This window comes from Rhinolophus sinicus, linkage group LG05, assembly GCF_036562045.2.
Source record: "Rhinolophus sinicus isolate RSC01 linkage group LG05, ASM3656204v1, whole genome shotgun sequence".
NCBI lineage: Eukaryota > Metazoa > Chordata > Mammalia > Chiroptera > Rhinolophidae > Rhinolophus > Rhinolophus sinicus.
In genome coordinates, this window is record NC_133755.1 from 155,213,978 (window position 1) to 155,237,375 (window position 23,398).

General features: G+C 38.1%; 1 protein-coding gene across 23 annotated transcripts in view; it reads right to left on the minus strand.

Annotated features, from left to right (window-relative positions):
- The window catches only part of EPB41L2 (erythrocyte membrane protein band 4.1 like 2), a 210,774-nt gene that overhangs the window by 125,332 nt on the left and 62,044 nt on the right, over positions 1–23,398 (minus strand). Inside the window, exon 1 of one of the 23 annotated variants that reach the window (XM_019729402.2) lies at positions 22,674–22,811. The exons of 21 other annotated variants lie outside the window; for them this stretch is intronic. The gene's annotated coding sequence lies outside the window, so the exon portion shown is untranslated. Of the gene's footprint in view, positions 1–412; positions 525–22,673; positions 22,812–23,398 lie in introns of those variants that run through there. One more of the 23 variants, XM_074333575.1, reaches the window with a different exon arrangement.

Below are 23,398 nucleotides of genomic sequence, written 5' to 3' on the forward strand. Positions count from 1 at the left end.
AAATACCACAATGCATGGCAGATTTATTTCAATATATTTACTTGGAAAAATATTGGCTCCAAACCTCTTTCTGAAATGTGTTGCTTCATGGAATCCAAAAGTCTCTGAACTACTGACATAATACTGGATCCAGTGAAGTGGACATTGGTAAATCTCTACAATCCATCCCAGGTATCTTTCACCAGCCCTGTGCCTCCTGCCCTCTTAACTCCCCGACTGCTATGGGCTGAGTTCTGTGCCCCCCTCCAAATTTGTATGTTGAAGCACTAACCCCCCAATATGATGGTATTTGGAGATGGAACCTATGGGAGATAAACAGATTCAGATGAGGTCATAAAGGTGGGGGCCATCATGATGGAATTGGTACCCCGTATAAGATAAGACACCAGACAGCTTGCTCTTTCTCTCTCACCTTGTCATGTGAGGACAAAGAGAGAAGGCAGCCATCTACAAGCCAGGAAGGATGCCCTCACCCAAAACTGACCAGGCTGGCACCTTGATCTTGGACTTCCGGACTCCAGAACTGTGAGAAAATAAATTTGTTGTTTAAGCCACCCAGTCTCCAGTATTTTGTTACAGCAGCCCAAGCAGACTAAGGCACCTACTTTCTTAAGTAAGGAACCCAATGCTACTGCTCGAGCTCCTCTGCTGGCTTCAAATATAAAAGATCCTGATAATAAGCCATCTGAATCTTATGGTCCAAACAAAGGTTAAGAGAATTAAGATAGAGTTTTGCGGCACTCTGATTTGGAAACAGAATAAACCATCAATCCAGTGGATAAAAAGATAACCCAGAGAACTTAAATGAGTTTCCAAAGTCATATATCCAGTAAATGGTATACCCAAAATTTATACCAATTTGGTCTGTCTTCAAAACCAGTGCTACTGGTGTTGGTGGTATAGTGGTGAGCATAGCTGCCTTCCAAAGTCAATGCACTTTTCCATCAATGCTGTATTATCTCTATTTTAATACCCCCGCTTTCCAGATGAATAAACTAAACCCAAAGAAGTGAAATAACTTGCATAAGATTACTCAGTGGGTTACTGGCAGAGAAGTATACAAACCAGGTCCGGTGTCATTTGAATTATTCATTTCTAGTAAGATATTCAAACGCATTAAAATACACAAAATATGCTAGTTGAAACATCCACAAATGTCTTCATACAAAAAGTTGTTAATATTAAGTTATATCTATTACATCTGTCTTGGGTAGATCCCAAATAACCATGTTTTGACACTGTGTCATTATTCCACTAAAAAGGGAAATTTGAAGTTTGTCCTCAGAAAACTATTTTTGAAGTATTCAAGGGAATTGGTTGGGGTTAGTATGGGGAGATTTTTCCTATATTTGTATATGTGAGTTTGTGTATAATTAGAATTCTATCTTAAAACCAGTATAATTTCTTGACTTTCTAAAATCGTCCTACCTTCTGTTTTATGGGGACAAAGAATGGAATTAAATAAGATATAAAGGACCTAATAATCTGATGGGTCACTCAGCGCTCCAAAACCAGATTCTGTGCAGAAAATAAAGTTACCAGTGTTGCAGAAAAACAATGAGGAAAACAGTTCCTTTCTGTCTTCCCTTCTTTATTCATCTAACCTGAGAGGCAATCATCAACTGTCATACCAGAAAAAAAGTGCACAGAATTTTCTGACATAACCCTAAAATAACCTTAAAAGTACTCAGAAAAACCTGCTTTTGATCCTACTAATTTTACAGAGAATCCAATCTTCCCATCTACCAATCATCATGCAAGACTATAATACTGTCTGAATGAACACGGAGAAAAGTTTTATGACTCTTCTAATCTGGATGAACTTGAATTGGTCTATAAAATTGTCTAACAGCCCACATTTCACAGAATCATTGCTATCTGATGTCAGCAAGAAGAAGAAAAAACTGCACTAACTTCTCTAAGGCTCTAAATCCAGAAACATTTGCAAAACTGCTAATGAGTCATTTGTCAAGTTTTTTTCCCCACCCCATCTTTAAAAATGTAACGTGAGACTATAGATTTATGAAACTCTGAGAAGGAAACATACTGTACGACCCCGGATTTTTATAGGGGGTTTAGAAAGACAGTGCGGGTGGGTATGGGGAAAGGAAAAAAATAAAGCTGTGGTGGCTGGGAATCTATAATCAAAAAGTTAATGTTTTGAAACCATCTAAAAAGTGTTAGAACAAAGCTCTTAAAAACTCCTTTTTCTTTTATAACTACAAAAGTCAAAAGCATCACTACTAGAGTTACATATTCAGCCCAGTAAAGCAAACCCAGTGTTTAGTTTAAAATGTATTCATTTCATTCCACATATGTCTAAGGAACTGGTGCTGAGTTCCTCTTTTCCATCAGACACCGTTCCAAGCCCTTACCACACTCCAAGCTTTTTCCTCATACCAGCCCTCAGGGAATTCACAGTCTAGCAGGCAAGACAGACACAAACAAAGAATTACACCACATGCGATAAAGGCTATAACAGAGGCACGGGCAGGGCAAAGCGAAATGGACACCTCCTGTGGGGAGGTCAAGAAGCATTACAGGCTGACAGTGCTCAGGCTCACTCAGCTCTCATGTTAAATGAACAAGTGCTACTACTAATGGGATAACGACACCCACCTTGCCTTAGGGATTAAAGAAATAAAAGCACCTATCACAAAGATGTCACTGGCACTTGTGCAACACCCTACCCAGGACTGAGCAAAATGGGGGTTTTATAAAATATTAACAATTTAGAGCCCAAAGGGATCTCAGCATGCATGTACCTCTAGCCCTGGCCTTTTCCAGATGGAGAACCTGAGGCCAGAAATTAGGTTACTTGTCCAGGTTACACAACAGGTCATTAGTAGAACCCAGGCTGGAGATCAGCTTCTGACTATTAATTCCATCACCTTTCCTTAAGCAGACTGTCTTGCTTGGATGAGAAGAAAAGGGGGGAGACACCGTTTAGGAGAGAACAGGGAATACATGCCCTTTATGGCTGTCCAAGGGCCAGAAGGAACAAAGAGCCCTGAGACAAGGCATCCAGCAGACCTCGAAAGCTCACCAGCTCTGTCCCACCCTCTGAACTAAGTAAAAAACCTATACCCTCCCAATACCCCCAAAATTATGTTTCCAAAAGTAAAGACATCATTGCCAAGAAGTTATCTACTCCCCCAATCTGAAAGAACATTAAATTCATACTCAAACAGTCAGGCTGTATCCCCATACTGCCACTTAGCTAATGAAGTCTGTAAAATGAAGGCACCAGCAGATCACTTGCCTGTGCCATGGAACTGTTTGAGGATTACAGGAGAATCGCCACCATAGCCACTGGTCAAGTGCAAAACGTTAAATGAACATAAGTTTCTATTAAACATAGAATTTCAATGGTCAAAAACTCATCTAGATTTTTTCCCCTAAAAAAGGTTGAATGTATCATCATGTGTAACTTTATTTTTAAAAATCAAACATTAACATATAGTGATGGCCTACCAATTCTATTTATCTGATTAAGCTGGTGCAAAAGTAATTGCGGTTTAAAAGGTTAAAAATAATTGCAAAAACCGCAATTATTTTTCCACCAACCTAATTTTTTTCCCCCTCAATTTGTAAAGGGAAAACTGTTTTCCCCACCCTAATCCACCCTCCATAATTTCCCTTCATTTTCTCTCCTTTCCTTTAAAAGGGCCCCCACTATCCAAGAGGCCCTACTGGAACCATATACACAGCAAGCATGTCAACCAAGGCCCTTGTCAAAGACCATGCTGTATACAGTTGAGCACAGCTTCCACCTGCCGGGGCTGGTAGAAGCCAGGGGAATGTGAGGTGCGTGGAGCAGGCAGTGCAAGGTCACATGTCCTGGGAGGTACAAGCCCACCTGGGGCCGGGCCTCACTTCACCAGCGTCGCCGTCTCCCTTCTGTCAGGTACATGCCATCTGTGTGGTTTGGGCACTTGTTGGAGAACCCAGTATGCTTCCAGCCCTTCACAAGCTTATTAATTCCATGCTTTGGAACTGTAGCTCCATTCATTTCTTTCTGTAGCTTCACCTTTAAAACCTAACTCTCCAAACTTCAATTATAAAAGAAAACCCTAAGTTATTTTCTCAATCCACAGCCCCCACCCATCCAAAAAAATAAAGACTGTCCAACACGAAGCCAGAATATTCACCATTATCTTTGCCTATGAGATCTGGATTTCAATTCTGTATTTTGGGGTTTTGCTATGATCCCGTCATCCAATGAGGAATTGCTCTTTGCTTACTGATAGCTGCTGAGGATAAAGACCTGCGTAAAGCTTACCTCCGGCCGTGCAAGAAGAGCAGTATACTTCAATAAATAACTGTGCTATAAAGAGCATGAGAGCTGGAACACAGGCGTGAACCATTCAACAGCAACTGACTTGATGAGGGAAGAATGCTTCCCAGCATGACATCTGAGCTGACCTTGATGGATAAGAAGGAGCTTACTGGGCCAATTGTCAGAGGGTAGAAGCATACTCCTCACCATGGGAACAGTAAGTGAAGGGCACAGAATCATGAAAGATAAATCTGTTGCAGAGAACGGTAAGTACCTCGTCTGCCTGGAACACAGGGTGGGGGAGTGGAGGAAATGGGACAAGGGAGGCAGCCAAATAATGAGTGATCCGTATGCGAAGCTCAGATGTGTTAATTCTATCCTGTAGGCAATGGAAAATATTAATTTTGTATTTCTGAAGAATTACTTTGGCAGTAATATGAGAACAAGTTACACAATGAAAGAAACGTGGTTAAGATGATGCTGCAGTGAGCCAGGAAACAACATTTAGACGAAGACAGAGCAACAAAGATGCAAAGGAAGAGATGGAGTCAATAAATATTTAGGAGGTAAAATGGACAGGATCTGACAGCGAATTGGATTGTGGAAGTAATGGAGAACAAAGTTCCCAGGTTCCCGGCAGTCAAAGGTCAGATAATCGTACTATTATCCTAGACAGGAATTTCCACATACGAGTTAGGAAACAGGGATGAAAGAAGCACAGGCTTCTACTTTTAATGCATTTGGACTGAAGTAACTGTGTGACATCCAGGTGGAACATCAGGATGTCTGGAGACGTGTGTCTGAACAACAGTCTGAGTTTCCATGGTAAGATTTGGAACTAATTCATCAAGGAGTGTTATTTGAACCTATGAAAGTTGATGATATCCCTTGCAAACAGAGTAGAAAAATGCCCATAAGAAATCCCCACACAGTGAGCAAGGAACTTATAAAGGAGACTGGGAATGTTCATCATAAGAGGGGGAAAAAAGCAGCAAACCAAGAAAAGTACCAGCAAGAGAGAAGAGTGAAGCTGGGAGGAGTGGATGACAGAGCCAAACTACCTGTAAGGTTTTAAAGGTGTCATGAAAAGCTTCCTGGGAACCTCAAAGAGCAAGTTCACTGAGTGGTGGCAGAAAAAGCCAACTGGCTACAAAAAAAAAAAGTTTCAAGAGAGGAGGGTAAGAGATAAGTGTAAATTAATCTCAAGCTTAGCGAAGAAGAAAAGTCTAGAGAAAAGGGAAGTAGTAACTACAATGAAGACAAGGTTGCGGGAAGACATTTATGTATGGGAGATATTTTGGTTGTTTTGCTTGGTCCAGGCTTTGGGTGAGATAGACAAAGGGAGAGGTTCAAGACACAAAGGAGAAAAAGGAAAATGGATGTCAGGTAGTTCAGAAAAGATGGAAGAAAAAGGATCAAAACCACAAGAGAAGGGTTTAATCTGGGACAGCAGGAGGAACGCCTACACCGGAGACCAAAGGGAAGATAATTGGAAATACACATGAGCTGGGAAAGGCAGGGGAGTAAGGAAACTAGGAAGCTGGGAGCGCATCCGAAGCAGTGTTCTCCATCCAAAACAGCTTTCAGAACTTTGGTGCATTGTGTGTGTATTGGGGGGAGGGGGCCTGAAAAGGGAAATCTGGGGAGAAAATACGGTCAATCTCCTAGGATATATTCAATGATAATTCCCTTAGCATTGATTCAAAACAGATTAAACTGAATAATTTTCAACAAAGTCACTGGTGTTTTAAACTTTTCAAACTCTGTTTGGGATTCCCTACATAATTTATCTTTTAATATAGCAACCTGATTTGTAAATCATTATCTATTAAATTACCCAGAAGAATAGAACCAAATAAATGCCACCTTCACATCACTATACAGGCAGAAAAGAAGTTAAAAAAAAAAAAATAACTCACTGAAATCACAAGGTTTGGAGAGGGGTGTTTTGTTTTAATCATAGTGTGTGCCAAGGGCTTGGCTAAATGTGTTTTATGAGACACAGTAACTATAATTGTAATTTCTATTCTCAAACTGAGAAGGCTATGTCTCAATAAAATGCCAGTTTAACAGACAAGACAATGAAGACCACCGTCACCACCAGAACCCCATAAGAATATGTGAAAGGTTATAAAACAAAACTCCTTTTATAGAGTTGAATCCTTTCCAGGGTGGGCCTTTAAGATATTCTGACAGTGCACACAAATACTATCTCTGGAACAAAACCAAAAAGGCACAGCTGCAAGACATCTTCCACTGAAGTTGTAACTGACTCGATAGCTGCTCTTCCTTTGAGCAAGAGAGTCTATAAAAGCCAGAAGCAGAGAGATTTTCCCCAACAAACCATTTTCTCCTGATCCAAATTGTAGCTTTTTAATAAAGCTACAATTTTAGCTTTATTGACATGGACAGCATGGCCAGTATAACTTCATAGTAAGTTTGTACAAGAAAATATCAATAAAACTTTTTAAAAAAATACCAATCGATGTATTTCATTAAGAAAAATCCCCAACTGAACCAAAACTATCCTGAAATACATGGAGCTACACATTTTTAAAATTACAATCCATCACCATCACAAACAGGAAATTTGGATTTGCCTTAGCGGAATTGTTTTCCCAAACCTCTAAGGAGTAACAGTGACCAAAATTTTAGATGATTAGTATCAGTATTCTCAATACTGATGTATTTTGAATTTATGATATCTGGATATGTATAACAGGTAATAATAAAAAGTCAAAAACATTTGAAGTCAATTATGAATAACTCCAACATAAGAAAAACAATTCAGGTAACCAAATCAATGATTTATTTGTGATGCTTTCCCTGCTGTAGTTTTAACTACGTTTCTATAGCAACACCAACAAATACTCTTAAACAAATATTTCTGCAGCCAACATGAAAACCAATAACCACTTCTCTAGTTCATTTCTATTATGGCTTCTAACAAAAAAAATCAGCCTTCCTCAACTTCATTCTAGAAACTGCAAACCTAAGGCTTAAATGTATAACAGTTGCAGTTAACCACAACTGTCAGATAGTCTCAAATTCTTCAGAAGGGAAGTTAATGACAAAGAAGGTATAATTCTGTTACTTCTTTGATTAAAACTCATTCTGAACAACAACAAAAAGACAATAGAGGGAAAGAAAGTAATTACTAACAAATGACTTACTTGGAAAATTATCTAAATTCTAGAGAAACAGAACACTGAAAACTTTGTGCCAAAATAAAAAGAATTCAATATTCTAAAACCAAAAGATAAGCGAATTTCTCTGCGTTTCAGACATGCTTTCAAAATCTCTTTCGTTGGTGCTATTGTTTGGAAGCAAACAAAGTATTTTACTAATAGTAATAAGCCTGCCTATTTAGTGCGCAAGCTTCTGCTGAATGCTTTACAAACATCCTTACTCATGCCTTAAATACTTGCACTGCAAGTATTATCAAGTTCATTCTATACATGAATAAAATGAGGCTCAGGGAAATGCAATAACTTCCCTTAATAAGCACAGAATGGAAAACAGCATATTAGTTAATTGTCAGTCCTGAAGTTAGACAACCCTGAATTTAGATCTTGGCTTAACTCCCTAACAACTAAGTATGAGGTGGATACCTAAGATCTGAATCCAATTCTACTTTATTTGAAATATGTTCTTGACATTACACTGTGATGCTTACGTAACCTGCCAGTTACACTTCAACAAACTCCCCAAGGCAGCTTTTACATAATCTCTCTCCCTTACCCATGCCTCACATTTGCACATGGACCCTACACATTAGGATTTTACTCAACTGTTTCTACTCTAATACAATAAATTTTCTCAAAAATATCTTTTAGAAATACATAAGGAAAACGGTGAAACTCAACTGACAATTCTGGATCTTTCTATCTTTCAAACATATACATGTACATCAACAGATACTTACTTGGCCTTTATTGTTAATGGCTTTCCTTTCTTCATAGCACTGAGAACCATTTGGGGAGACCAGAGAAGTGCAAAGTGGAAAGCAAACCCTGTAACTTGTGGGTTAACTGTAAATGCATTTTTTTAAAGTATATATCTATGGGTACTACTAACACATCTACCAGATTTCCCAGAACAGTTCTGATTTCAAATATTCTGTCCCACTGTCTCCTTACGGAAACTCACACATTCCAGATCACACATAACTTTTTTTTTAAGTGAAATTAACATACCGTATTTCCCTGAAAATAAGACCTAGCCCGACCATCAGCTCTAATGCGTCTTTTGGAGCAAAAATTAATATAAGATCCAGTCTTATTTTAATATAAGACTGGGTCTTATCTAACATAATATAAGACCGGGTTTATATTAATTTTTGCTCCAAAGGACGCATTAGAGCTGATGGTCTGGCTAGGTCTTATTTTCGGGGAAACACAGTAGTCATCAGATTTAGGGGTTTGGGACTAAGAGGTAACTGCAGGATAGAGTGATAAATAGAAGGAACTTGAAAAGGCTTTGAAAGAAAGGGTGGATCGCTGTTGGTGGGAAAAAGAGACGGGACATTCAAGATAGGTGGAACAGTCCGTGGGCAGAGAAAAGCAGCAAGCTACACAAGAGGTTCTGGGAGACATGGGAGAGTGGGAAGTGGTGAATGGCGCAGGGGTTTGACCACTATCACACACAAAGATAAGTTAAGGATAACTTAAGCGGTATTGCTGAAATATGATAGCTGGAAAAATTGCTGAGGACTTTGAAGGTCAGGATAAGGACTTTGGGCTAAAGAAGACAGGTGAGCTCTCCTACTAAAGATTCCCCCACCCCTTTGGTGATAGCTTTACTAAGACACCATACAAGTCACCTGCTTAAGTGTACAATTCAGTGGTTTTTAATATAGCCAGTTGGGCAACCATCACCACAATTACAGAACCCCAAAAAGAAACCCCAAACATCCTAACTCATTCTATATGAAGCCGGATACCCAAGCCAAACAAAGCTGTCAAAAAAACAAAACTACAGACCAGTATCACTAATGAATCCAGAGGCAAAAGTCTTCAACAAAATATTGGCAAACCAAATACAACAAGATACTGAAAGGTCTTACACTATGATCAAATGGAATTTATTCTAGGAATACAAGGATGATTCCATGTATGAACATATGAAATTCAATCACTATAATGAATCATGTTAACAGAAGGAAGAGAAAAAAATACATGATAATCTCAATAGACAGAAAAAGCATTTGACAAAATCCAACAACACTTCATGATAAAAAGTACTCAACAAACTAGAAATAGAAGGGAATTTCCTCAACATGATAAAGGGCACCTACAAAAGCCCACAGCTAACATCACATTTACTGGTGAAAGACTGAAAGCTTTCCCCCTATGATCTGGAGCAAGACAGGATATCCCCTCACCACTTTTATCCAGTGTTGTACTTAAAGTTCAAGCCAGGGCAATTCGGCAAGAAAAAGAAATAAAAAGCATCCAGGAAAAAGGAAGGGAAAGAAGAAGTAAACTCTCTATTTTGCAGATAACATGATCATATATATTTAAAAAAAATACAGAAAATAAAAAGAGGCTAAAAAGGAGTTCAGCAAAGTTGCAGGATCTGAAATCAATATACAAACTCAGTTGTATTTCTACACATAAACAATAAACAATCCATAAAATAATTCCACTTAGCATCAGAAAGAATAAAATACATAGGAGTAAATTTTAACCAAGAAACCACAAGACTTGTATACTGAAAACTACAAAACACTGTTCAAATAAATGAAATACCTAAATAAATCCATGTTCATTAATTCAAAGACTTAATATTGTTAAGATGGCAATAATCCCCAAATTAACCTTCAAATTTAATGCAATCCCTATCAAAATTCCAACTGCCTTTTTTTTTGCAGAAATGACAGGCTAATCCTAAAATTCATATAGCACCGCAAGGGACCCCAGATAGCCAAACTAATCCTGAAACAGAAGAACAAAGTGGGAGGATTCACACTTTCTGATTTCAAAACTTACAACAAAGCTAGGGTATTCAAAACAGTATGGCATACAGAGAGATACACAGATTAGTGGAAGAGAAGTGAGAGTCCAGAAATAATCCCAGACATCTATAGCCCACTGATTCTGACAAAGGTGCCAAGTCCATTCAATGGGGAAGGAACAGTCTTTTCAACAAACGGTACTAAAGCAACTGAATATTCACATGGGGAAAAAAATGAATCTGAACCCTACCTCACACCACATACAAAAATTAATTCAAAATGGATCAAAGACCTAAAATGTAGGAGCTAAAACTATGAAGCTCTGTGAAGGACAGAGGTGTAAATCTTCATGACTTTGAATTTGGCAACACATTGTTAAATATGACACCTGAAACAAACGGAACAAAAGAAAAAATAGATGAATTGGAGTTCATCAAAATTTCAAACATTCGTGAGTAAAAGGACACTATCAAGAAAATGAAAAGATATCCCACGGAATGGGAGAAAGTATTTGTGAACCATATTTCCAATAAAGGTAGTTAGTATGCAGAATATAAAAAGCACGACTCAACAACAAAATGACAAACAACTCAATTAAAAAATGGGCAAAGGACTTGAATAAACATTTCTCCAAAGAAGGTATACACATAGCCACCCATCACAGGAAAAGGTGATCAACATCATTAGTCATTAGCATGGTGACTACAGTTAATAATACTGCATTGTATACTTGAAAATTGTTATAGAGCAGATCTTAAGCATTATTAACAAAATGAAAAAAAAGGCTCACTATGTGAGGTGATGGATGTGCTACCTTCTTTGTGGGAATCATTTCACAATGTATATGTATCTCAAATCATCAGCATGTTGCACATTTTAAATATATTATAATTTTGTCAATTATATCTCATTAAAGCTGGGGGAAATAGGCTCCTGAGGAAGCAGTAATAAAAATGACAAATAAGCGACTGATATTAAATAAATTTCGGAAAAACAATTCCATAGAGGTTGATGTCTAAATAGACAGCAGATAAAGAAGAGACGTAAGAAAAACATAATGCCAAGGTTTCAAGCCCAGAAGACGAGGAGAATCTACAAGATTTTGGAACTTTTAGGCATACTGAATTTGAAGTGATGATGTGCCACCTAAGTTCTTAGGATTATAGAAATCAAGGATCAAGATGGTAACATGGGAGTCACCCCAAAAGTTAGAATGTCCCTAATTCTAGCATTTGTTACCATTATTCATCTTCTACTGTATTTCCAAAAAAGCAACTATTCTTGAAAGTTTGGGTAACGCAAGTACAGAGAAAAAGTATTGTAAAAGCCAGGATTTCCTTTAAAAAAAAAAATTGGGATAGATTTGCCTGGCAGGGCATCCAAAGGGGGCTAGAACTGCATAAATGTTTGCATAACAAGAATAGAGTTCCAACGTACTATAAAAACTAAGCATGGCAGATGGAACCTACCTACTCACACAGGTATGTGTGTTTAATGAGAAAATATTTGGAAGAAAACCCCAGTATCAGGCTCATCCACCGAAAGAACACTGGGTACAAACCAGCTCAGCAGTTTGAGGTAAGTGCTAAGAATGAAGGACAGGAAGCCCAATATCACATCATTCATTCACTCATTAAATAATTATCGAGAGCACGTTAAGTGCCAGACAATTGTGAACACAGATGTGATAACCTCTGTGGAGCTTATAACCTGATGGAAGAGAGAGGCAAATAATCAGTTGGGGAGGGGTGAAGTTGTTTAGAGAGTACACAGAAGGTATGCAGGGAGGAGGGGCACAGTGGAAGGAAGACCCATTGAAAGAAGGCAACCGTGAGGAAGCTATATATAGATTGAGACCTGAGAGTAGAGTATGCCTAGCAACATGTAGAAAAGTCTGCAGATGAGAGAACCCTCACACACAGTGAACAGGGAAACACGACTAGTAAGTTAAAAATCTCGAACAGCATGAAACTTATAAGGTAAAAGATACATTAAAAAGTTCGGGTCCCTTCTGAAAAGCAAAGTAGCACCATGAAAGGATTTTAAGCACAAAACTAAAAAACTTTAAAACTACTACTTTGACTATAATATGAAGAACAGATTACAAGCTAGAAAACGACAGAAAAATCAGATACATGTCATTCTATCAGACAAGAAATGATAGCCGTATAATGTTTAAAACAAAGCATTAACAAATGGATGGCCACAGTCTCTGTTCTCTATCCCCAAAAGAGAACTCTGCCTGTATAATTTTAATTTTGAAAACAGACTGACCGATTTACTGTGGAATGGGCTGAGTTACTAGAGTTACTGGAAAAAAGAAAAGAATCGATACATAAAGAACAAAGGAGAGACTCAAGTTGAAGCTGAGAGAGAATTGTTTATTTCGGGGGAGGAGATAGGTTAAAGGGACAGTCTGAGGGTTGTTCTAGGCCATGACGAGGAAGAATCAGAAAAATCCATAAATTAATAAAGAGAATTTTTAAAAATCTTGCTGTTATAATGAAACTTCTTGTTTTGACTTTTAGGAGACCAGAGTAAAAATATAAATGGTTTGTCAATTCTTTGTCAATGTTGGGGCTGTGTTTTCTTTAGCTATTTTAACTTTAGCTATCAAAGTTAAAATTGAACCATGAAAGAGCTCAGCTTGACGTATCTGGTTATAGTATCTGAACATGGAAGGTATCAGTGGAATGAAGTGGATAAATTCAAGAAATAGTCAAGTAGTAGAATGGTAAGAATTCAGGGGCACATGGGAGTTAAGGGAGAGAAAAGGAAAGCAAAGATAAAGAAACCGCTCAAAGATCAAGAGTAATTGTACATATGGCAAAGCTGTTCAGTGAAATTGTTAACAAGGAAGAAGTAGGGGTTTAGAGGCAAGTTAGTAAGTTCAGTTTAGATTGGAACAATAAAAGAGGAATAACAAATAAATCAATAGTGGGGACAAACTGGAATCAGAGAAAAACTGGAAAAGAAGAAAAAGAAACAACAGATGGGACATGTAGATAGCAAGATGGTACCCAACCACACCAATAATTAGATTAAGTGAAAATGGTCTAAATGTACCTATTAAAAGACAGACATTGTCAGACTGAGTAAAAAAGCAAGACCCAATTCTATGCTGTGTACAAGAAATCTACTTTAAATATAAGGACTGGGAACAAAACAAGTGGTATGACAAAGTACCGTGTTTCCCTGAAAATAAGACCGGGTCTTATATTACTTTTTGTCCAAAAGAAGCATTAGGGCGTATTTTCAGGGGATATCTTATTTTTCCACGTACAATAATCTACATTTATTCAAATACAGTCATGTCATCTTCTTCTGGAACATCGTCATAACATACTAAGTGCGTCCGTCTGGCTGACGATCTTAACTGGGGCTTATTTTCGGGGTAGGTCTTATTTTCAGGGAAACACGGTGATAGACATAATAAATTGTGATGGCAAAGCAAAGAGATGGCTGTAGACAGCAGAAATGAGGTGCTTTGTTTAGTGCAAAAGAAAGGGAGGGAAATCTTGAAAAAGAACTCATAATACTACAAATAAGTGTGTTTGATATACTATGCTTTGGGTATATAAATAAATGTCCTGAAGGTGCTCACAACCTAATTATACAAGTACATTGTAGTTACTAAACTGTACAATCTTGGTTCACAGACTACGACCTGGAAACACCAGTGGCTCTGAACCTAAAATGTCAATTTTATGGCTGTAGCACTCCTTTCCTGCCTTATTTCCTCTTCCCCCTTGTATCAGGTTAGCAACGTGCATCTCCATGGCCGTGACCTCTTCCACACCCAAACAAAACAGGATGGTAGTCATATGAGGAAGCTAAAGAAATCTGTGTGTTACAACAAGTATGCACTTACAGCAGCTTCACAGTTTACCAAGCCTTCACCTCTTTCTAACTGCATTCATATTTAATAAATTCAAGCTAAGAGACTTTCAACATATCTAATTTATGTTTCATAAAATAGAAAGCTCATACTGAGTACCCATACTTTTTGCTTGCCTTCTAATGCTATTATAGCTAATGCTATAATATTTTTGTTCCTTGACTCCCAAAATGCCTATACTCTTTAAAAGAGCAACATCCAATGTTTTTTAAACTTCATCACATAAAGACATCTACCAGTATTTAAGGTTTGAAATTACGGCCAAAAAGTCTTGATGAACATTTTGAGAGGTCCTGCTAATTACTAATGGAAGGTGAGAACAATATGAAGGTCTATATATGTTTAACATATTACCTTTGTTTTATTCCTCTTTAGAAAGGGATAGTCTTTGGGGGGGAAAAAAAGGAGGAAAAATACTTTTTCAAGCTTTTGAGAAGAGTGTGAAAAGTTCACATCCATGGTTATAATTTGTTTCTCTTGGACCTACACATACACCCACCCATTGGCTTCAGAAAAGTGCTTGGACAGAAACCCTAGGACAGTGTGATACTTCCTGGAAATTTCAATTAAAAAGAAAGAAAGAAAAGTATCCTTTCCATGAAAGAACAGCCAATAGCAATTAATGCAAATATTCTTGTGAATTAACACGTTTGTAAAAGTCTAGTCTTACATAAAAGATACACTCATTCATTCAACAAATCTTTCTTAAGCGACTACTAAGGAGGTGATTTACAAAAGGACTACCCTTCTCACACACTTGATACACCGTAAGATTCCATTAAATATTAAGTAAAAAGATTTAGTAAGAAAAATTCATTTATCAGCTGTGCAGGGCAATTCCCAATCCCCAAAATGCCTCTTCGCTATTAACTGGCTGCCTCTCCATGTGAACAATCAGAGTCCTAGGGGTAAAGACTGCAATCTTACATCCATGTTCCCCACAGCCTAATATAGTACCTGGCATGTGGTAAGTAGTCAAAAGAAACATTTGATAATTGAATGGACCATATACATCAACTAGTATATTTACAAACGAAATCCCAGTAGCACACGCATACAAATCACAATGTACAGGCATCATTCCCAATCTTTTCCTTTCCTCTCCAATGCAGGCTCACTTTGTTGTCTTTTCTCTACACACACTACGTGTAATGTATAATGTTTAAATAAAAAATAAATTATTATAGTAAAAGACACACTGCCATGATGAATCCCCCTCAAAATATTCCCCCCCCCCCCGCTTTAAACACACTTATCCCATCATTCTTGCCACTTTCTAAAGCTGTTCTGGAAGTCCTCTTTCGTATCTTTAATTGCACTGTTGTGGCTGCCTCAGTGTCCTGAATTGATTCAAAACGTTTCATGGTCATTTTGACTTTGGGGAAGAACCAGAAGTTGTGCGGTGCCAGATCCCATGAATAAGGTGGGTTAGCACACACCATAATGTTTTTATTTGACAGAAACTGCAGTACCAGAAGCGGTATGTGATGGAGCATTGTCATGATGGAGGATGAAACCCTTTGCCCACCTCATGTTAATTCATTATTCGTGATCCATGATTTACAGCACACTTTGAAACACACCTTCACTTAACCGTAGCTCACATCCAACTGACTGCGCCAAACAAACTGAAACTTGTCACACACAGTTACTAAGGTTCGACACGCCGCCTCCCATAATGAAGATCCCTGCCTTTCCATTGGATGGCACTTACCAGCAGCATTCACTGTAGTTTTAGATCACAGAGGAAAGGCTCTATGTCACACATCACTTCCGATATGGCAATTTCTGTCAAATAAAAACATTAGGGTGTGCCCTCATCCACCTTATTCATCAGATCTGGCACTGTGCGACTTCTGGATCTTCCCCAAAGTCAAAATGATTCAGGACATGGAAGCAGCCACACAGCACAACTAAAGATACTCACAAAAGAGGACTTCCAGAACTGCTTCAGAAAGTGGCAAGAATGATGGAATAAATGTGTTTAAAGCGAGGGGGAGTATTTTGAGGGGGATTCATGGCAGCGTGTCTTTTACTGTAATAAATATTTTTTATTTAAACATTCACAGTATTGTTTGATTACACCTCATATGTATACTGCTAAAGTGACCATTTTTGAATTCTTGGTATGTTTGTTCTATTGAAAACTCATCAGCAGCTCAGTCTTCTTATTCATGTTTGAATCCCCAGCCTGGCACATAGTAGGACTGAGTACAAATTTGTCTAATAAAGAGTAACAAATACCAAAGATAGCTTTCCTTAAATCAGTATTCCCAAACTCCATATTAAAATTCTGTAGTAAACACAATGCACTTAATTAGTAACAAGATTTACCACTATAATTAAGTTAAATAAATATTTGAGCCTAGTCACCTTTATAATAAATACCACCAAAAGAGGAAAATTCCTAGCATCAGATTTTACAGCAAGAGATACAAAAGCAAGAAATAAAAAAACAACCCAAGATTTTCAGGTATAAGGCTAAATATAGGCAGTTTATTACTGACAGAAATACAAAAGCATTGCTGGAGTTGGAAATGTCACTAGACGTTATAAATAAAGGAAATCAAAATGAGGCTTCCCGAAGCAGGCTCCTTTTACTGACATTAAAAATCACTAGAACAGCTATACTGGGAAATTAGGTTATTCTCCAGAAAACCTGACATGTAATATTTCTAAAGCATTGATATTTATAATGATGTCTCTTCTTTAAAAAAAAATAACAAGAATCATTTTTAAAAGGCTTCCAGTGGCTCTGCAGAGCCTACAGAATGAAGACTAAACACCTCAGTATAACCTGCTGCATTTAGCGCTGGCTGCGACAATCCAGAGTCCCAGCCTGTCTTCTACTTCCCATCCCCCCTCTCTCTCACCCTGAACTCCAGCCACACCAGCCCCTCAAAACGAAATGCGTCTTCATGCTTCCATGCCCTTATTAATGCTGACTCTCCCCTGTCTAGACTGTCTACTTCCCATGTCTACATTTTTTGGGGAAAAAATCCAACCCAAAACTTCCAGATATAAGGCTAAAAACAGGCAGTTTATTACCAAACCTAATAATAGCTCTGTTACTAATTTTTAAGCCACAGGGCACCCAGAATCAAACTTGGGATGGGGGAAGATCTATCAAGTTATTTGTGAGTTTACATTAAACACAAACATTCACAAATCCCAACGCTGTGAAAAGAGAGCACTGTTCTGTGGGAAACCGCAACGTTGGGGCTGACCTGACATAGAGGCTGAGGGAAATGGAACCAGAGGAAGGAACATCACCTGCAGACCATGTTCTATGGGACAAGACATTGTCTCCAGATGCAGTAGGTCAACAGGACGCCATATGGTCTGCCCTTGGTGAGGAAAGGACTGTATCTGCAGCTGCACATGTAAAAGCTGACCTATGGCAGACAAGGATCTATGACTATATGCACTGAAAGGATACACACACATTGATACCCAGTGATACCTTTTACGTAAATGCATAGAGATGTGTGTGTACATGCATATACATCAGACAAAAGGGGGGAGGTGTAGCACTCATATAAACCAACTTAGCTGTCACACCTAACTTCCTCTTGGTCACCACCTGCCTGATCTTTTCCTCCTGCCATAGTCAACTCCAGTCTAATGACTTTAACTAATTCTATTCAAGCAGTTTGCGTTCCACCATAATTTGGAACTATCTTATATCCTCCTTCTCAATCCCTTTTTTATCTCCTCCCATTATCCCCTATAAATTCCATATTAACCATACTAGGACATCTAAATTCAATAAATGCTGAATGAACCAACAAAACAGCAAGTTATAACAAAATAAGGAAACTTGTTTTTGCTGTCTTATTATTTATATATAACAAGTAAATACTCTACCCACCAGACCCCAGAGTAATGAGGTACTTTTCCCTTCTGAAAAAGGATTGGCACCAGCATCCACCAATCCAAATGTTTTCTCCCATTTAGACCCCTAAAAATATAGGAATAGCTATATAAAGACAGTTTATTTCTGCCTTGGCGTTTATTGTAACAGGGTCTGTCCTGTACCAATTGTACATTCATCTTTAAAAGAAACAGATTGAATGGCATGACACAGGGCTTGGTATCATTATATAAAACAAGCCCAGCTGATGGCCAGACATATACAAACACTGTAATCCCTGTGTACCTCTGCCCCTGATGACAGGAGAATCAGCTCTTGTTGGAAACCAGTGAGCCAGCTGTCCAGGGCTCGCCAGGGCTTATGCGATAAGATCTTTACTTGTTTCAAAGGATCCTTAAAAGTTCTAATACTGACTTGTTATGCTTTTATGATCCTGGAAAACATCCAAAGTGATTAGCCTATCCCTTTCTGTCACATGTATCTGTAAGCAATAAATGTATACACTGTCTACTAATTGAGAACTTTTAAGTGAATCCATATAATGAATAAATGCCCTATGGATTAACATTTCCAAAATTAAGCACTACTATCTTAAGTATTTACTGATACACGGTTGCCGATTTGCCAAAGAAAATAAGCAGGTTTAAAAGGATAATGCTGTTGTTGTAACCCATGTGTACATAATTCATAGATAAAAAGCCTGGAAATGGCTCAGCAAAGAAATGGTAAGAGTGGTTGTTCCTGAATGTGGTCAATGGGAAATTTTCCTTTATTCGCATTATTCTATGTTATTAAGTTTTCTTCCCTGACCATGTTATTATTATAATTAAGAAAAAAATGTAAAAGAAGTCCTTTAAAACAAAAAAATGTGAAGTTTTCTCCCTTTATTTCTATACTCCTGCTTAGCAGTTTTAAAGGCAGTAAAAAACAGGACGACTAAGTCCCAGCAAAGTTACAATACGCTGGTACCGTGCCATGTGGTATAGATTTACCTAAAACACAGAGGAACATTCATACGACTCCTCTCTGAGCTTGGCACTGCACGCGAGGAATCACTGGACTCCAAGCACATGCTTTCAGGCCGTTACATCAGAGGCCTTTTTTTAAAGTTAGATTTTAACTGGATTTAAAAGAATGAAAGGAATTTCCTGGATTTTATCAGGGTGATTTCCCAACAGATTTTTGCCCCCACTTCTCCTCTTAATACAAGGATTAAAGCCACTTAGCAAATTAGAGTGTATACTTGCCACTTAAAATGCTATTAAGAACATGTAAATTAGGAGATCTTTAAAAAGCAATACACATGAACAAAAGGCTTCGAGGTCCTGCTCAGAAGTTTTTTAACAGTTTCCTATGAGGTTAGTCAAAAAGCATCCAACATCGGAGGGCACATCTAAGTGCGGGAGGGATTTACTTTCAGACCACACAGCGCTATAGAGAGACAGGGAACACATATCTACATACGATCAAGAGAGCCTTTCTTTGTTTTGTTATCATATGACAAGTATCACTGTCAAGTTTTCACTACAACTTCATTAAAATACCAAGCCATACACACGCACAATTTAACACAGCACAAGGAGGACAGGGACATATTTTTCAGAACTGCAAAATGGCATCTGCAGAATGTCTCCAAGGAATGACAAAGGCACTTCTTTAGCCCTAACAAAGAGAACAATGTTTCCACTAAGACACTACAGGACTATTGCATTTCGGTGGGGGGAGCGGGGGGGGGGGGGGAGCAGTAAAAATTAACACAAAACAGAACTCAACAGTGTAGAATGACAGTCTGTAGGGAAAACTTAAAGAAACTATTGAGGACACAAGTTTCACACATTATGGTACAGAAAATTAAAAGAGTGCTTAATGTTTTTAAAAATTGGGTAATTTCAAATATTAGATTTGAAAGGAAAAATTACAATTAAAAAAATAAAAAATACTTATCATTTGAATCAACTAAGTTTTTAAAATTCATAAACACTGCACTTCTGTAACTCATGTTGTTTAAAATACAGTTTATATGCAACCTATACAAGCATTATGCTGAGCAATCTACACATATTATTTCATTTAATTTCTCATGACCACTCCATGAGAAATGTACTATATCCATGCCTCCATTTTACCGATAGGGAAACCAGAGCTTAAAACAACACTGCATCAGGCATATCTGTGTTCAACTCCAACTCTCTCACATACTAGCTACATGAATCTGACTTTCTTTCTAAGATACTTTTACTGCAAATTTCAAGACTATCAACGTCAAATAATGTTCACAAGGATTAAAGACAAACTACTGTCAACAACAGGGCAAGAACTGTCCTAAAATAGTGTATTAAAACAGAGCAGAAAGCTTAATAAATTGGGAGGTGCCAGGGAAATTGGGATATACCCACTCTTATCCAACTAAATAACATTTCCAAAACACTGGTAAGAGAAGGACTTAGGAATGCCTTCAGAAAAAAAGAAAATAAAAAGAGAGAAAGGGAATGCAAAGAGCCAGGATTAATTACAAAATACAGTAAATATCTGAACATACCGGATGGAGAAAGATCATAATCAGAGCCTGAAGCTGACTGTCCCTCACTTTTTATCTGAAGTGTATGTACTTAGTTACCTTCAGTGGACAGTACCCTAAAAAATAATGTGGCTTTTGTATTGTGAGGAAAAAACTTCAGTTACAATTACAAACAACAGATTCTGATTAAAGTAACACCAGTAAATAAGTTGCCAACAAGTAAATTTTTCTCATAACTATTTGTTCCTCATAAATTGTTAGCCCTGCTATGAATAACCACACAACTAATCTTCCTAAACTAGAGTTCTGATCCCATCATTCATCTGTTTGGAAAACCTCAACAACTGCAGGAAGAAAACCGACCTTGTTCCACCTGCAATGCAGAGTCCTCCAGGCTCTGGCCGGACCCTCCTTTCTAGCCTTTCTGCTCAGCAATGTCCATCATGAATTCTACTGTTAAGGGGGGGAAGGGGAGGCTGCAGAGAGAGCCACTGGAGTCTCCAGGCTCACTCCTGCGGCCTCTTCTCAGAAGCCAGACAGCAGAGGAACATGCCCATCATTACAACCACCATCTGGCAAAATCCAGTTACCAGGCTACCTGACCAAACAGCTCAATGCCACCCTTCTCTGCTCGAGGCCACAGCACTCCCTACCCGTCTCCCAGAGCCCAGCACTGTACACAGGTTCCCATCTTACCAACTCTACTAAACAAATCTGTCTTACACATCAGCAAAAAACACACCCCTGTGCACAAAGTTACACTTAGTGCATCTGGGCAGAAAGAAAAGAGGTTATGAAAAAACACCTTTAAGAAAAAGAAAACTCAGCACATCTTCTATTTTTTCCAAAAAATTCTAGGCATCATAATCTTGTTTTTCTATTATCTAAGATAATCACCTTGACAATTTAATAAAGCATGCCTAATATTAAATTAAACAGCACTCGAATAGAACAAATGTTATTTTGGTACATTTAGGAGAAATCTCATGCTATCTTTTTAAGATTCATATTAGGAAAATGTAAGGAGTGTGGGACTTACTATCTTTACCCTGCATGATTGGTTCTCATGGGTTAAGACTCATCTAAAGGGTCATCACCTTCAAAAAGGTATTCAATGATAAAAAGAGCCAAAAAAAAAAAAATAGAAACAGCTCTGAAATAAGTTCTACAATACATTTTGAGATACACAGTCCTCTTGAATCATATATTGCAGATCTGGGAGGGACCTGAAAAAATAAGTTACTCCATTCTTTATTATTACAGATACTAGAGACTTTAAGAAATTTTAAACTGAGTTAAGTGACTAAGGGATAATTTTTTAGAATATCCTGAGAAAAGGCAGCAACCTAACCTCCTGGCTAAGATCTGCCAGGTTATTTCTCATTTGCATTAACTTGTTAAAATCATGTAGGTGATGAGCTCATGTTCCTGAATGAATTCGCCCTTTCGCATTTTCTCAAATGCAAGCTCATTTTTCCAAACACACCTTCCTCCTGGTATCTTCTTTTCCCAATGCACCTCCCTCTGCTGAACTTCCGATTCCATACAGGTATGAAAGCAGTATGAAAATGTAGACTAGTGGCTGCTTTTATTTATTGGTTTATTTTTTAACTACAGGCATCACTACAATCTCTCCTTCAGGCACAGCATTTATCACAAAGGATACAAAGGATGTTCTTCCTTTCACTGCTCAAGTTGAGAAAGAAATCACAGCAGAAATCAGGGACAAGGAACGGCTGGAAAAGTGAAGTGGTGCCTGTCGAGGAAAACAGTAGCTGTGGCTATGACAACTGCAGCATAAGACAAGAAATTTACTATTTTATCTTTCCAGAACATCAAACATAACTGCATCACAGTTACACAGAACTTTTAGGCTATATCTATATAAATACAATATAAACTTGTCTTCCAGGAAACCTGGCCAACCCAAATACCCGACACCTAAATCTGGACCATATCTCAACCAGCTCTACAGCTTGTTCTTCACGCCCCCTCCCCCCCCATTTACTTTTGGTGCATAACAGCACCCTGTGAGAGAGAATCCACGGACATTAATTCTATTCTGGGAGAACAGAATTGTAAATAACATATAGACACCGCTACCCCATGTGGTCAAAACAGAGCATCCAAAGAAAAATACCAACTCACATTTAATGGTAATGAATCACTGGGTAATCACAGATCTCCTCAGAACTGATACCTGCAGCCCAGGTCTGCGATCACCGCTACCACCTTGCTCATTGGCACCGCAAAATCCAAGGACGCCTGGATTAGGATAAACGGCTTAAGTAGCAGTGCTGACATAATTCAGTTCCTAACGCTTATGTCAGAGGTGGCCCAGCCCAGGGTCAGGAAATAATGTGACTGACAGTAGAAGCCAACAGTAAACATAAATATCTTTAGGAAGTAAGAGTTCCCTTCCCAATCTTAAAATTAATTCCCAAATTATTTATTCTTTTCGCAGAACCAAATAGAAACAGGTGGAAAATGATTCCAAACGGCCTAGAGAATACACAGATCCATTAGGACTTAAACACAAGGAATTTTAAAAAGATCTCTCAAGAGGAATGAGACCACACTCTAAAAACACATGAAACTTTCTGCACAAGGACATTGCATTTACACGTCTGTTTTAAGGGAAAAGAGCATACATGTGTGCTCACACACACATCACACAAGTGTACTTGGTCCATAAAGTGGTGTGACTGCGTTTCTGTCACGCTCCTGGAATCAGTCTCCTTTTGCATCACATCTTCTATGTCCTGACACGTTTCCATAGTTAACAAGTTGGGAAATGGGACTATTCTAAGGCAGCAGCATATAGAAAGACATGGAAAAAAAGCAAGCAGTTGATCAAAAGATATTCTTTATAT